The following is a 15,550-nucleotide window of genomic DNA, read 5'->3' as shown; positions in this document are numbered from 1 at the left end:
TGACACACACTCTAACCCTCATAAAGTCTCAAAAGGCCACTGTTGTGTTGGGATGGGGTTGAAGGAGGGCCCTGGGATAATTCTCATCCCTAAACCTCTGCAGTTCTCCTACGAGTCCGTGTCCAGTGGGTGTTCCATGCCTGGAATGTCTCACGATCCTTGGGATACAGTGTGTACCACATTGCTGGTGCAGCCCCACGTGAGATCGGGGGTTCTTGGCTCCTCATGTCCTGGTCCTTGGGTTGGATGGTGGCCACTTCTTGCAGGAAATAAGGAAGGGCTATATCTTCCCAGGGGAGTAGGGGTGGGCTGCTTCCTGCACCACTTCCCCAATCTCAGCTCTTTGAAATGAATGAGAAGAGAAGGCCAAGGGGCCAGGAGAGGCCCCAAAAGGGTGTCCCCCGCTCAGACACCTGTGAGGGTGTGCTGAGGAGAAGCTGTGTGCGTTGATGTGTTTGTTTGAAAGAAGGACACCAGATTAGAAAGACGGTAGCACTGAGGTTCCCCATTGGGGCCTGAGGCCAAGGGGCAAGGAGAGGCCAGCGCTGGGTGGAGGGTAGCAGTGATGACCTCTGGAAGCCGGTGCTCCAGGCTCCCTGTGAGTGTACGCCAAGACATTGTGGGTCCCTGGTTTCCACGTGCGTTCTGCAGGTCTCTATACATGAGCGTGCTTTCTCATCAGTGAATTTCTTAGTTGACATTGAGTCAAGCGTGTTTGCAAATGTGGGAAAAGTATCTGATTCTCTCGTGGAATCTTGACTTAGAAGCGGGGTGGAGCCCCAGGGCTAAGGGACGAGGGGGAACCCCACCCCCACAGAACCGGGAGCCTCCCACACTAGGGCAAAACAGAGACAGTCCATCTCCGCAGAGAACGCCAAGTAGAGATCAAAACCAAGTAGGCTCAGGATGAAGCTATAGGCCAAACTTCCTCGGAGGTATGGGATTTCGGGGGTGGAGGAGTCAATGCCTGGAAGAGCCCCCTGAAGCTACTTTCACACAGGAGAGCATTCTGAGAACTGCAGTACCAGGGTGGCTAGAGCCACATCCAGCCCATTCAACTGTCTCCTCACCAAGAAAGGCTTTCCGGGTCTCTCATTCATTCGTTTAGCCATTCACTTTTTCTGTCCACAATTCCTTTGCGGGGCCGTGCACATAATAAATAGTTCACTCTAAGTCATATCTCTCGATTCCTCTGGTGCTCAATTCTAAATTCACTGCCTCCCTTCTTTTGCTGGGGGTCTCTGATCCAGCTTGCTCTGCTGCTTGTTGATCTGCATCCCGGAGGCGCAAGGGCAGCACAGAGCTAGCTCGAGTCAGCCCCTTTGCCTCGCTTCAAAGTCATGGATGCCACCCAGTCCTGGCTGCTAAAGTATCATTGAACAAGAGGTCCATTTCTGCCATTTTGCCTCAGGGTCCCAGAATTTCTGCTACACTATTAGGATCTCCTCAAGGGTCTGAAGTTGACCCAAAGTTGTTGAGAGCCTTCATTCATCTAACACCTACTTTTTAAGTGCTTCCTGAATACCAAACACTTGACCAGGCATACCTCGGAGACACTGGGGGTTCAGTTCCGGACCACCGCGATAAAGCAAACATAGCAATAAAGTGAGTCAGATGGCTTTTTCGGTTTCCCGGTGCATATAAAAGTTATGTTTACACTATACTATAGTTCTAGTAAGCGTGCAATAGCATTATGTCTAAAAAACAATGTACATACCTTAATTTTTTTTTTTTTTTTTTTTTGCTGCTTTTCCAACTTTATTTAGAAAAGCAAATCCAGGTCCCAGTGCCCCCGTGCCCTCCCCCACCCCAGCCATAATTTAAATAACTTAGAGACAGAGTTGGGGTCAGGTGGGGAGTGGGTGGGGGAGGGAGGGAGGAGAGCCCACTACAGCCGCTGCAGCGCCTGCTTCTGGTCCGTCTTTTTCTTGTCTGCCAGCTTCTTATCATGCTCACCCGCGTGCTTCTTGGCCATGGGCCCCTCGGCCCCTCCCGGGCGCCCAGGGGCCATGGGGTCGGCAGTGGAGGCCGCAGCCCCGCTGGCCAGGGACCGGTCGGCCCAGGCCCTCCCGCTGCTGGGCCCGCCTGTGCCCCGGGGATCTCTGTGAGCAGGCACGTGCGCCGCCCGCCTCTCCTTGAGGGCAGACGCGGGGTTAGGGGTGGTCAGCAGGCACCTGATGGTCAGCAGCACGTGCCAGATGCCCAGCTCAGCTGTCCAGCCCCTCCTGAGCACGTTGACGCAGATCTCACCGCTGGCGCCCACATTTGGGTGGAAGATCTTGGTCAGGAAGTAGCCCTTGGGTGGGGAGGCAGGGAAGTCCTTCCCCAGCAGGAGTTTCATGCGGAATAGGTCTCCGGCGTATGGGGTCCCCTCAGGGCCCTCGATGGTGACCTGCGGGTCAGTGAGGCCCTCCTCGTTGGGAGAGACCTTGATGCCATCAGGTGGGTCAGCTGTCAGTGTCGTGCCTCCTTGTACACCAGGCGGATGATGTGGGCGGGGCAGGTTCAAGACTGCTGCCGGCCGGGGGCGGGTCCCTTCCGGCCCCCTTTCTGTGCTCTCCGGCCGCCGGCCGGGGCGGGGGGCGCCCAACCGCTGCCGCTGCGGCCCTAGCGAGGCCCCGATGGCCCTGCTCTCCTCCCCGCTCCCTCTGACCCCCGCAGTGAACCTTGCCGTCTGCAGCTCCGCCCACCACCCCCCTACCGGTGCCCGGCCGCACTAAGGTTCATACCTTAATTTAAAAAGACTTTATTGCTAAAATATGCTAGCTATCCTCCGAGCCTTCAGCAAGTCGTAATTTTTTTTTGCAGTAGTAACGTCAGTGATCACTGATCCCAGATATAATATAATAATGATGAAACAGTTTGAAATATTGTGAGAATCACCAAAATGTGACACAAAGACGTGAAGTGAGCAAATACTGTTGGAAAAAAATGATGGTGCCTATGGAGTTGCTCAACACAGGGTTGCCACAAACCTTCAATTTGTTTAAAAAACAAAAAACACAGTGTCTGCATACAAAGCGCAATAAAGCGAGGTATGCCTGTACATGTAGCTTTTCTTGCTGGGACTTAAGCACCAGAAAATCCACAAGAATGGCTGTATTTCTGAGATACACACACGGGCAAGGTCTTCAAAATAAAAACAGAACCATGGCACCAAGGTCAGGCTAGGTTTGAATTTTCATGAGCTCTCCTGGGGAAATAGATGGAGGAACCAGGATGGAAAACCAAAAAATCCATAGGCAACCTCTACAACAAAATTGGTAAGGAGAAATCCCATGAACACCCAAATATGAGTGGGCAAGGACGAGCACCCAGTAGCAATAGGCCTGTGTAGTATCAGCAACTGTGCCAGAGGGAGCCGAGACAAGACCAAGTTGCTTCTGATGGCTGCAGCAGCTAGAGATCCTTCAAACCACCAGCAGGTGCTGGCCTGAAAGCGTGACAGGCCAACGTGAAACGAGCAGTGATGCTGGGAGGGGTCTCAGCAGGCCCTGAATAGCAGGGGAGGGTGCCCTGGAGCAGTCTAGACCTGACAACTGTTGAAACTCACAAATGAGGGTTCCTTTTCAGGACGGAACTGCACACAGAGGAGGGACTTGGAGTCTTCAAACTGAGGAGGACTGGGACAGCAGGGGCAAAAGAGAGATAAAGTCTAGAATTCTGCGTGGCTCAAGATAGAAGCCGCTATCCTTATATATGACTTTTGACATTTAAGCTAACTAAAATTAAATTTAAATATTTAGTTCTTTTGTTGCATTTGTCATGTTTCAAATTCTTTTGTTTATTTTTTATTTATTTTTAATTAATTTTTTAAAATTTTTATACAATTTTTAAAGGTTACTTTCTATTTATAGTTATTATAAAATGTTGGCTATGTTCTCCGTGTTGTACCCTACATTCTTGAGGCTATCTTACACCCAATAGTTTGTACCAACCCCTCCTCCACCCTATATTACCCCTCCCCCACCACTAGTTTGTTCTCTATATCTGTGAGTCTGCTTCTTCTTTGTTGTGTTCACTAGTTTGTTGTATTTTTAGATTCCACATATAAGTGATACCATACAGTATTTGTCTTTTTCCTGTCTGACTTATTTCACTTAGCATAATGCCCTCAAGTCCATCCACATTCCTGCAAATGGCATAATTTTGTTCTTTTTTATGGCTGAGTAGTATTCCATTGTGCATATATAGATCAACCACATCTTTTTTATCCATTCATCTGTTGATGGACACAGGTTGTTTCCATATCTTGGCAACTGTAAATAATGCTGCTACGAACGTTGGGGTGCATGTATCTTTTTGAATTCACGTTTTTGGTTTTGGTTTTGGTTTGGATATATACCCAGGAGTGGAATTAAAGGGTTGTATGGTACTTCCATTTTTAGTTTTTTGAGAAACCTCCACACTGTTTTCCACAGTGACTGCACCAATTTCCATTCCCACCAACCATGTACAAGGGTTCCATCACGTTCCTAATTCTTACAGCCACCTGTGGCTGGTGCCTTCCATTTTATGGTTACTGTATAGGACAGTGCAGACATAGAACATTTCCATCATCATAGAGAGTTCTACTGGACAGCACTGGAGATAAAAGTCAGGGAGGGAAGCAGAGGTCTCAGAAAGAAAGAGGTCATCTTTTTTTCATTTCAAGAAAACAACCAAAGAGCAAGGTCTTGAGCAGAAAGCTAGAAAAGCTGTCTTTCCCGTATCCCCTTCTTAACAGTTCAGGAACGCACAGCTCCCTTAGACAAGGGCAAAGGAAAAGGACTGCAGTCCAATGCCCCCCAAAAGGCCAAGTCACTTATAGGGGAAAGAAAACCAAATTGTCATCAGAATTTCCAACAGCAATACTTTGTGCCAAAAAAATTTTTTTAATAGATCAATATATTAAAGCTATGCCAGGAAAGTAAAAGTGAGTGAAGGATGTTCTATCCAGACAAACTGATAGTCAAGTATAAAGACTGCAGACAAACTTTTGAACATCCAAGAAATCCCCATGATCCCCTCCTAAGGACTTTACTAAAAATGAACTAAGACAATAAAAATGATTGGAGTAATATTGACTAAGGCTGGAGATGAGCATTAAAAATGTAAATATATTTAATATATAGAAACATATGCTTAATATACAAATGTAATTTTATGTTTATATAAATGTATATAAATATAGTCAAATTATCAAAAAAGAGGGAAGAATGTGAAGAGCATTTGAAAACCATAATAAGATATCTGATTACCTTAAAGGTCTTAATCGGGAGTAAAAAGCCATTGCAAGGAAAGAATAGTGGGTCATTCTGCCCTCCCTAATATGTCACCTTGGTGCTGTAACTTCTTCTTTGATGCTCAGTTATCCCAACTGGAAGATGGAGGGAAATAAAACCTTCCTTGCCTAACCTGTAGGGTATGAAAAAGTGGTTGACATTCTATAAACATCAAATTTTATTAACTTAGGACCTGGAAAAAAATAGTGCTTTTAAGAGCCAAAGATACTGGAAGTTTTAGCCAAAATGTGTGAGCGGGAGGAGATGAGGATGCAGCTGAGCTGCTCAAGCCTTTTGCTTCTGTCTGGAAGACGCGAGCCCTGGCCACTCCTTAGGCGGCTCTGGGCTGCACCAGAAATGCGGAGCCACACACTAGGGAAGTAAGCCCCCCAGGGACCTTTGAGGAAGCATGCTGCTCTGGAAGGACAGAAAACAAGGCACGCTGGGGGACAAGGATGGGTGGAAGAGAAAGCCTAAGTCAGAAGATTAGAGACCCAGCTGGCAGGCTTCACTCCTGAGACTGGAAAATCTTGGCTGGAAGGAGAAAATCAAATAGGGGGTAGTCATTGGGGGGCATACATAGGAGTCACAAGGTCAATTAGCCCCCACAGACACAGGGGAAGCAACTCTAGCTTTGTGCTGGTTTCAAAGACACACCCCTCCTCCTTCCCTAGCAGGTGGGGACGGATGACCCTTATGTGCACCGGCCAAGTCACATCCGCCAAATGCACACCCAAGACATCCAGAGAAATTTGAACTCTGGGTCCCAGCCCTCAGGGACCTGGTGATTCTGGGAGCCTCTGGGGCTGAGCTGGTCCCTGACACTTGGTCAAATAAAGTTTGCCCATGGTCCCGTCACTGCTGCTGTGTCCCTGACTCCCTCTCCAAGGAACCCTGCTCTCCATTTGTCAATTTTAAGTGATAATTTCTATTCAATCTGATACATATTATAAGAATATAAACAAATGCCTCTCCCCCTATCGGCACCATAATCACTTTCTTTTATAGCTATCATTTATTACAGGACGACAGATGGCCAGTTCACAGAATTCCAAAGAGGCAACCCGCCGGCCAGTCACCTGGGAACACAGGCACATTTACATTTCTCCAAAACAGATGGGAAAGGGTGGGGGGAAGGAGGCAGATTCCTGTCAAAACTTTGGCGCTTTCCAAAATGTGTTTCTTTTGCTTCTCCCTCTTTCCCTCTGCCTTTCTCGCAGATGGTACGTATATCCTCTCGCCCCTTCCAAACCTCCTCACACTCCCCCATTCATTCTTTTCCCATCAGCAGCAACTGAAACCACCAATATGGCGGCCTTGAGGGGCTGGAGACAGGGTGGGCTCTTGGCAGACCACCTTCTGGGGACTTCCAGGGCCTGCAGTGCCGTATTCCAGCATTCCTTCCTGGCTTGTTGTTTGGGATTGGGGCTGAGGTCAGAAGCCAGAGGAGGGTGAGAAGTGGGTCTGCTTCACAGAGGGCAGATGCTGGAGGCTGCCTTCTTCACAAACTGCAGAGCAGTGGTTCTTGGCCCTGACAGCACATAAAATCACCTGGAGAGCTTTTAAAAAACATGAATGCCAGGGCCCCACCCAGAATGATTAAATCAGAAAGCCTGGAGTAGGGGCTTGGCAAGGTGTGCAGGTATGGCCGAGAACCCAGTGCTGCAGAGGCAAAGACAAAACAGGAGCTAAGAAGGCAAGAAATGAAGAAGCCATAGAGAAGAGAGACAGCTGTGTGCCAGGCATTGAAAGAGCTGCAAAACTGGAACTTGGTGAAAGAAGGTCCCTGCTCCTGGCCCAGTGGGATGAATGTAAATAAACTGCTCACTGCAACAGAGAAGGGGAAGAGCTGTGAAGGAGGTGCGTTCAGCATGAGATGGGAGAGAACCCGCTGGTGGGAGCCTCGGGGCATCTTCCTACAAGAAGCAAATAGAAGAAATAAGAGAATATCTGTATGCCCCCGATGGAGGGAATGATTTCTTAAGACACAGGAGTAAAAATCATAAAGGAAATGATTGTTAGATTTGCCTACATTAAAATCAAGATCTTTTGTTCACCAAAATATGCCATAATGAGAATGAAAAGACAAGCCACAAACTAGAAGATATTTGTGACACAGGTCACTAATAGAGGATTAATATCTAGGATACATAAAGAAGGCATAGGACTCAATAGGAAACAACAACCCAAGAAATAATCTGGCAAAGGATATGAAAAGGAAACACACATTAAAGGAAAGAAGAAATGTTCTATAAGCATAAGAGAAAAAAATCATTCATAATCCACAAAATGCAAATTACAACCATAACAAGATACCATTTTACACTCATTAAATTGGCCAAAACTTAAGTCTGACCACAAGTGTTATGAGGATGTTGATGGTACTGGATGTGTAAATTGGTACAACCACTTTGGAAAAGCCATTCAGTGATATTTACTAAGGCTGAACTCTACCATCCAGCATTCAACTCTCAGTACATCTGGTAAAGAAACTTGCACATGCGCCCCAGAGATGCACATAATGAGAATCTTCACAGCAACATTGACCATAATAGTAAAAATTGGAAACAATCCAAATGTTCATTGACAGCAACATGGGTAAATAAATGTTGGCATAATCATAAAATGGAAAACCACACAACTGTGAAACTAAAAATAGCCATACATCAACATGGTTGAAATTCAAAAGCATAATGTTGACTGAAAACTGCAAATTGCAGAATACATAGAATATAGTTCTATTGGTATAAAGCTCAAAAACATGCCAACTAAATAATACATTGTTCAGGGATGCTTACAAATGTGGTAAAATTGTAAATAAAGGCAAGGAATGATTAACACAAACTTCCACGAGATGCGTGCTATGGACTGAATGTTGGTTTCCCCTCAAAATCCCTATGTTGAAATTCTAACCTGAAAAGTGATGGGGGCTTTCAGAAGATGATTAGGGCATGAGGGCAGAGCCCTTGTGAATGGGATTAGTGTCCTTATAAAAGGGAGCCCAGAGAAATGCCTTGCTCCTTCCACCATGTGAGGACACAGTGAAAAGATGGCTGTCTACAAACCAGGAAACAGGTCCTCATCAGACACCGAATCTGCCAGCACCTTGATCTTGGACTTCCCAGCCTTCAGAATGGTGAGAAACAAATTTCTGTTATTTATAAGTCACCCAGTGTGTGGTATTTTGTTATAGCAGCCGGAATGGACTAAGGGTGGGAGTGCTCAGATGGCATTGGGAATTTCATACACACATGGGGGTTTCAAAGATAACAGTTATTCTATTTCTTAAGGTGGGTAGATGGGTGTTCATTTTATTATTATTACTTTATATATAAGATATATTTCATTTAAAAAATTTGTAATGAAAACAAAAGGAAAATCACATGCAAAACCTCATATTACAGTTGCCCCTCGGTATCCACAGGTGATTGGTTCCAGGACCCCTGTGGATACCAAACCCTAGAATGCTCAAGTCCCTTATATAAAATGGAGAAGAACTGTTGGTTCTCCGTGGTGCCCCACATCTGCAACTATATAAACGTTGTTCCTTGTCCCAAAGTTTATCTAAGAAAGTGGCCCAGTGTGACCATTTTTTCCCATAGGAAACATCCACCCCTTAGCTTATTGAAATAGCTTAATGGACCCATATCAAACACTGAGTGGACACTGTGGCCAATTTCCAGCTGAGAGACAGGGCTCTGGGGGTTGGAAATGGCCCATGATCTGCAGGCCTTTTGAGACCCTCTCTGCATCAGTCAGTCAACAAGCAGCCACCTTCTGAAAACCCCTGGACTAGGTGCCCAGGGAGAGTTGATGGCCAAACCCCACCCCAGTGCATATTATCATCTAATCATGAGGCAGATCAAGTGCCCAGTCAAAATAGCCATTAAAGTAAACACCAAGGAGTGACAAACATCGCGCTCTGCTTATGTGTGGGAGTGGGGGTGGGGGTGGAGGTGGAGATGCGTACCTGCGCTGATGGTCTGGAAGTTGGAAAAAGTCCCCGGATGATGACTACAGGCACTATAGACAATATTCGTACTTCTCTGGGCCTCAGTTTCCTCATGTGTCAAGTGGACACAGTGGACAAGGGCTACCATTAATGTCCCTTCCTACTTTAGACATTTTGATCCTACATATTTGGGGCTAAATACCCCAATACATATTTAGCAAATCATTTGTTTACACCTAGGCTAGGAGTTCGATTCTCAACCTAATTGCATACCTATTTGCATGACTTTGAATGCACAGAAATGTAAGGAGAAAGTCAACATGCCCCCATGTTTTCATCAGAGATGGATATTGACCAAGACTAGAACCCTGACCTTGATGCCAGCATCTGGGCAAAGAAGAGATTATTGATGGTGGCAGAGTTTGAGGGGATATGGAGGGATGAAATTCTCAAGAGAGGTCTGTGAAGTACCACAGATGTAGGAAATCTGTAGGGAAAGTGGGGTGTGAGTCTCCTTGCTGCCATTAGGGTATGAAGAAGGTTTGCCAAGGCAGGGATGGTACAGTGTTTAGTAAACAGGAACCTCCCTGACGGGGGGGTCTCTCACTTTCCTCAACAGGCCTTTGATTCCAGGAGTGTTGATCCACTAGTCACCAAAGGAGTATTTCGAGAGAGGGGGCTGAGTCTTGAGGAAGATGATTCCTTCTGTCGTGGACAGGATAGAGCTGCATAGGGAAGGATGGAAGCATGGAAGTTGCAACAGGGGCCAGCAGGGGCAGCTGGCGTGGCGGGGATGGGGGAAGGGGGCCGACTTGAGAGCCACACAAAGAGGACCCCTCCAGGATAGAACCTGTGTATGTTCACCCCATACACACGGCCCGAAGCCTGGCAGGTGGTCTGTGCTCAACAAATAGATATTGAAGGAGTGAAATCCTGATAATGGCTAACGTATACTGAGAGTTTACTCTTTGACACTGGGCTGAGCCCTTTGCACACATCACCCTGGCAACGGCCTGAGAGTTCAGTGCTATTCTTATGACCATTTCACAGCGGAGGCTATTGAAGCACACAGTGTGGTTACAGGTGGAGCCGGTTGTGAACTTTTGGTCTGATTTCAGAACCTGTGGTCCCTCAACCCCTCTGTTCTTGTTGGGATCTCCTGAGAAGATATTCTAATTACCTTTTTTTAAATATTTTTGGCTGTGTTGGGTCTTCGTTGCTGCGTGTGGGCTTTCTCTAGTTGTGGCGAGCGGGGGCTACTCTGTTGCGCTGCGTGGGCTTCTCCTTGTGGAGGCTTCTCTTGTTGCGGAGCACAGGCTCTAGGTGCATGGACTTCAGTAGTTATGGAACGTGGGCTCAGTAGTTGTGGCTTGCGGGCTCTAGAGCGCAGGCTCAGTAGTTGTGGCACACGGGCTTAGTTGCTCCACGACATGTGGGATCTTCCTGGACCAGGGCCAGTGTCCCCTGCATTGGCAGGTGGATTCTTAACCACTGCACAACCAGGGAAGTCCCTCTAATTACCTATTGACAGATGAAAAGGTGAGGCACAAGCTGAGTGAGTGGCCTATGGTCATACAGCTACCTAATGACAGAAGGAAGGACTACCCAAGAGATTTTCTTTTTTTTTTTTTTTTAAAGATTTGATGAAAGTCCATAATAATGCAATTGACAAGGAAATTTAGTTATTTCTGAGATATGCCCCACGAGATTTTCAGCTCCTCTTTTCCTGTTGTCCTGGGCTGCTGGGTGGGGGCACACAGAGTGGACTCAGGCATCTGGTCGGCAAGTTTGGAGCTACCTCATGCAAGGTCATTACCCTGATGGCATCTATAGTGAGAGAAGGAAAGGCATGGAACCAGCCCCGCAGCTCCTGCTCTGTGCTCACAGGTGGGTTAGGCCCTGTACCTCTCATTTAAAACCTCCAGTAGCTTCAGAATTAATGAATTCTCACATCTGTTCACAAAGAAGAACACGGACAGGGAGAGGCCCGCAGCTGGCTTGGGCACTGGCAGCTCTGCCCGACTTCAGAGTCCACGTCCCCCGCGGCACAGGGCTCCTTCTGCAGGTTCAGACTCAGTGTGGGACACAGGGCTGGGGAGCGGCCAGCCTGCAGACCTCTTTTCATCCATTTGTTCTCCTGGTTTCACATGGTGCTCTTAACTTTAGACAAGTGTGATTTGGGGAGGAGGGGCGAGCAGGAGGGAGGCAGAACCTCTGGGTACAAGCATCCCAGTCCAGGGGTATAGACTTGAGAAAAACCTGGCATTGTGCCCTCTGTGGACCTGGCCCTCCAGACAGTCCCTAGGGGGTAGAAGGTAGGAGATGAAAATTGCTCTGGTGGGCTTCCCTGGTGGCGCAGTGGTTAAGAATCCGCCTGCCAATGCAGGGGACACGGGTTCAAGCCCTGGTCCGGGAAGATCCCACATGCCGCGGAGCAACTAATCCCGTGTGCCACAGCTACTGAGCCTGCGCTCTAGAGCCCGCGAGCCACAACTACTGAGCTCACGTGCCATAACTACTGAAGCCCATGTGCCTAGAGCCGGTGCTCCACAACAAGAGAAGCCACCACAATGAGAAGCCTGCACAGCACAACGAAGAGTAGCCCCTCCTCGCCGCAACTAGAGAAAGCCCGCGCACATCAATGAAGACCCAACGCAACCAAAAATAAATAAATAAAATAAATTTATTAAAAAAAAAAAAGTTGCCCTGGGTGCCACCTGACTCGGAGAGCAGAGGCTGGGTAGCAGCACTGCTTTGGGAAAAACTGACTTCTTTGAACACTTTCTTCCAATTTTTCTAAGCCCATTCTCTTCCTCTGGCTCCATCTCTCTCATCCCTTCCTGCCGACCTCAGGTTTGTCTTCCCGAACCATTTCATCCTGACTGGGACGTGATGATTGTTAATCTCCACATTGGTAAACTGAGGGGCTTCGAGCCCTGCCAGGCCCTGACATGCTCTGTCCCAGCCCAGGAACAGTGGGCAGGAGCCAGAGGCCTTGATCCAATGCCCACTTTGGTCCTGACTGCCTGTGTGGCCAGGATGAGTTACTCACAGCCCCAAACTCCAGCTTGCTTTTTGTAAGATGCACATACAGGCACTCCTCAGAGATGTTGTGGGTTCGGTTTCTGACCACCACAATAAAATGAATACTGCAATAAAGGGAGTCACATGAATTTTTTGGTTTCCCTGTACATGTACATAAAAGTTATGTTTACACTATACTGTAGTCTCTTAAGTGTGCAATAGCATTGTGTCTAAAAAACAATGTACGTACCTTCATTAGAAAACACTTTAATTGGGAGAGTAGCACTGACATATATACACTACCAAATGTAAAATAGATAGCTAGTGGGAAACAGCTGCATAGCACAGGGAGATCAGCTCCGTGCTTTGTGACCACCTAGAGGGGTGGGATGGGGAGGGTGCGAGGGAGACACAAGAAGGAGGGGATATGGGGATATATGTATACGTATAGCTGATTCACTTTGTTATAAAGCAGAAACTAACACAACATTGTAAAGCAATTATACTCCAATAAAGATGTTAAAAAAAAAAAAAAGGAAACACTTTATTGCTAAAAAATGACCATCATCTGAGCCTTCAGAGGATCATGGGAGTAGCACCAAAGATCACTGATCCCAGATCACCATAACAAATATAATAATAATGAAACCATTTGAAATATTGTGAGAATTACCAAAATGTGACACAGAGACAGGAAGTGAGCAAATGCTGTTGGAAAAATGGTGTCGATAGACTTGCTTGATGAAGGGTTGGCACAAACCTTCAACTTGGAAAAAACACAGTATCTGCAAAGTGCAGTAAAGTGAAGAGCAATAAAAAGAGGTGTGCCTGCAATAGTAGCGCTTTCCTCTATGAAAGAGTGTGAGGGTGAATGACAGAGAACGGCACCCAGGGCTGGCAGAGTCTGTGTTCTCTAAATGCTGGTTAGTGCTGGTATGAGCTCTTGAACTAAAGGGTGAAACCTAAAGAGTGACTTCTTCCAGAGCTATTTAGACCAAAAGATGGAATGTCTCACCAGGATTTCAGGCATCCATAAGCAGGCAAGTAAGAGGCAAGGAGAGATTTTTGGTGACAGTCAATTCACACTGCTTAGCAGCCCTGGCCTGGAGACGGGTAACTATGCGTAATAACAATGGCTAGCACTTAGAAGCACTTCCACTATGCTGGCACTGTTCAAGGTCAAGGTTCAGCAAACTTCAGACCTGGGCAAATGGGGCCCACCATCTGTTTCTGTAACCTTTAGCGAAACACAGTCACATAGTCACACTTGTGTATTTACGTAGTGTCACAGCTGCTCTCCCACTACATTGGCAGAGTTGAGTAGCTGCGCTAGAGATCATCTGGGCTGCAAAGCCTAAAATATGTACTATCTGGCCCTTCCCAGAAACAAAATATCTCACCCCTGTTCTAAGAATTTGGCACACTTAATTTAATTTAATCCTTATCATATGCCTAGAAATAGGTGGTGGTTGTCCCCCTTTAATAGATGAAAAACAGGTCAGAGAGACAAAATAACTAGCAATTCATTTCTGAATGTAGGCAACGCAGTGCCAGAATCTGGGATCATAACACCTACAAGGGGTGGGGCTTCTCTCCCTGGTACAGTCACCAAAGTTTAACAAATAAAAATGTAGGATACCTGTTAAATTTGAATTTCAGATAAACAACACTTTTTTTAAAGTGTAAGTATAGACCATGAGATATTTGGGATATACTTATATTAAAAAACTATTCGTTGTTTACCTGAAATCCACATTTAACTGGATTTCTGTATTTCAGCTGGCAATCTCACAGAGGACCCTTGGAGGAAGGAGAGCTCAGCCAGGCCTGGGAAGAAACCAGTGTCCCTGGGGTCTGTTCCTGGGAAGGTCTCTTCCCACAGCCAGATCTCTTCCTGGAAGGCTCGGGGATGCGTCATCCCATGCATCTCAATCCTTTTGTCCCACAAAGGACAAACCTTTCACAAGGTTCTTGGGGTATCTCGGGGGCCATTGCCATGTTGCTTCAGACTCAAGCAGCCAGAAGCAGAGAGAAAAGCTATGGGGGGAAGCCTGAAGCCCCTCTCTCCAGCCCAAGGCCGAGCATCACCTCCCTTCCCTAGAAACCTCTGGAATCCTCCTCTCCTTTTCTCCTGTCCTTCTGGCCAAAGGCCCTGCCAGACCCTCTCTCCCTTTGAGATTGCATAGGAGTTTAAGAAAGAGGGAAAAAATATGGCAAGCCAGAGTGACAGCAATCCAAGGCCAGAGGGGGGCCGGGGGTGGAGGCAGAAAGAGAGGGATGAGAGGTGGGGGATGGGAGAGGGCCATCTAGTTTTTAATAGACGGAGACATAAATGCAACATGATTCACTTTGAACAGGCCACCTGGATTAGATGGAAGTTAATTAAAACAATCCCTCATTTCTCAGCGCTTAAAACTTCTTAAGTCTCACTTGGGGAAGGGTGCGGCAGGACTTTTTATTACTCTTAGATGGCGTTCAGAAGGCCCATAAATACATCTCCTCTTCCTGTGATCCCATTAATCTTGCCGCCTCTCCTGCTCCTCTCTGCCAACAATCAGATCCCAGTAAACAACCTCAAGTGAAATTTGCAACTGTCAGATAAACATTAAAAATGCTTCTCTTGTCCTTTCCCATTGATAGTCCCATTAATATTGTAATGGAACAAAAAGTTATGAAAATGAATGCATGCTGGTTTTGGAAATGAATGATGCCGACCGCTGCTGGGATATAGACACACATGCATATGGATGGGCTCAGAAGATAGTGGATGCTATCCACATGCACAGCAGGGCTGTGTGCCGATAGGACAGGCAACACACTCACCGGGGACCAGGGACAGCCGCACACACCGCTGGGTACACACGTGTCCACACGTGTCAGGACATCTAAATGGAATATAGGAATTCCACCCCAGAAACTATTGTAGATATACAACTCACCACCTGGCCTTATACAGAGTAAAATATTACGATTCCTCTTTTATCATTGCTCCTCCTCTCCCTTATCTGCTTGCAGTCAGGGGTTGGGATTCTCTTTAAAGATAATAAGATACCCCGATTGATAAGGCTCTCTTGACGTTTCTTCCTCATCTATTTTCCATGCAGTGGCCTCTTTAATACACATGCATGCTCTCGTGTGTGTGTTTATCTATCTGACGAATGAGGCCTTAAAATCTGAAGGTAGAATACATGGAAACTTTATAAGAAGAAACTTCTTAAAGGAGTATTTAGGTCAAAGAATTATATTTGATGGAGGAGGTGAGTTTGAGTTTTATGTGTATTTAAGTTCACGAGGAGAGTACACAAGAAAG

The 15,550-nt window shown here is 46.6% G+C and overlaps 1 long non-coding RNA gene and 1 pseudogene across 2 annotated transcripts in view; both read right to left on the bottom strand.

Moving 5' to 3' along the window:
• Positions 1 to 15,550, bottom strand: part of LOC309626636 — a 1,318,538-nt gene that overhangs the window by 1,085,588 nt on the left and 217,400 nt on the right. The window lies entirely within an intron of this gene.
• On the bottom strand, positions 1,861 to 2,493 carry LOC309626878 (ubiquitin-conjugating enzyme E2 S pseudogene; annotated as a pseudogene). The gene has a single exon. The product of its transcript is annotated as a ubiquitin-conjugating enzyme E2 S pseudogene (transcript).

Source organism: Balaenoptera borealis (assembly GCF_965194805.1).
Source record: "Balaenoptera borealis genome assembly, chromosome: 3".
NCBI classification, from domain to species: Eukaryota; Metazoa; Chordata; class Mammalia; order Artiodactyla; family Balaenopteridae; genus Balaenoptera; species Balaenoptera borealis.
The sequence above is the reverse complement of the archived record's forward strand: the minus strand, read 5'-3'. Positions and strand labels throughout refer to the sequence as shown.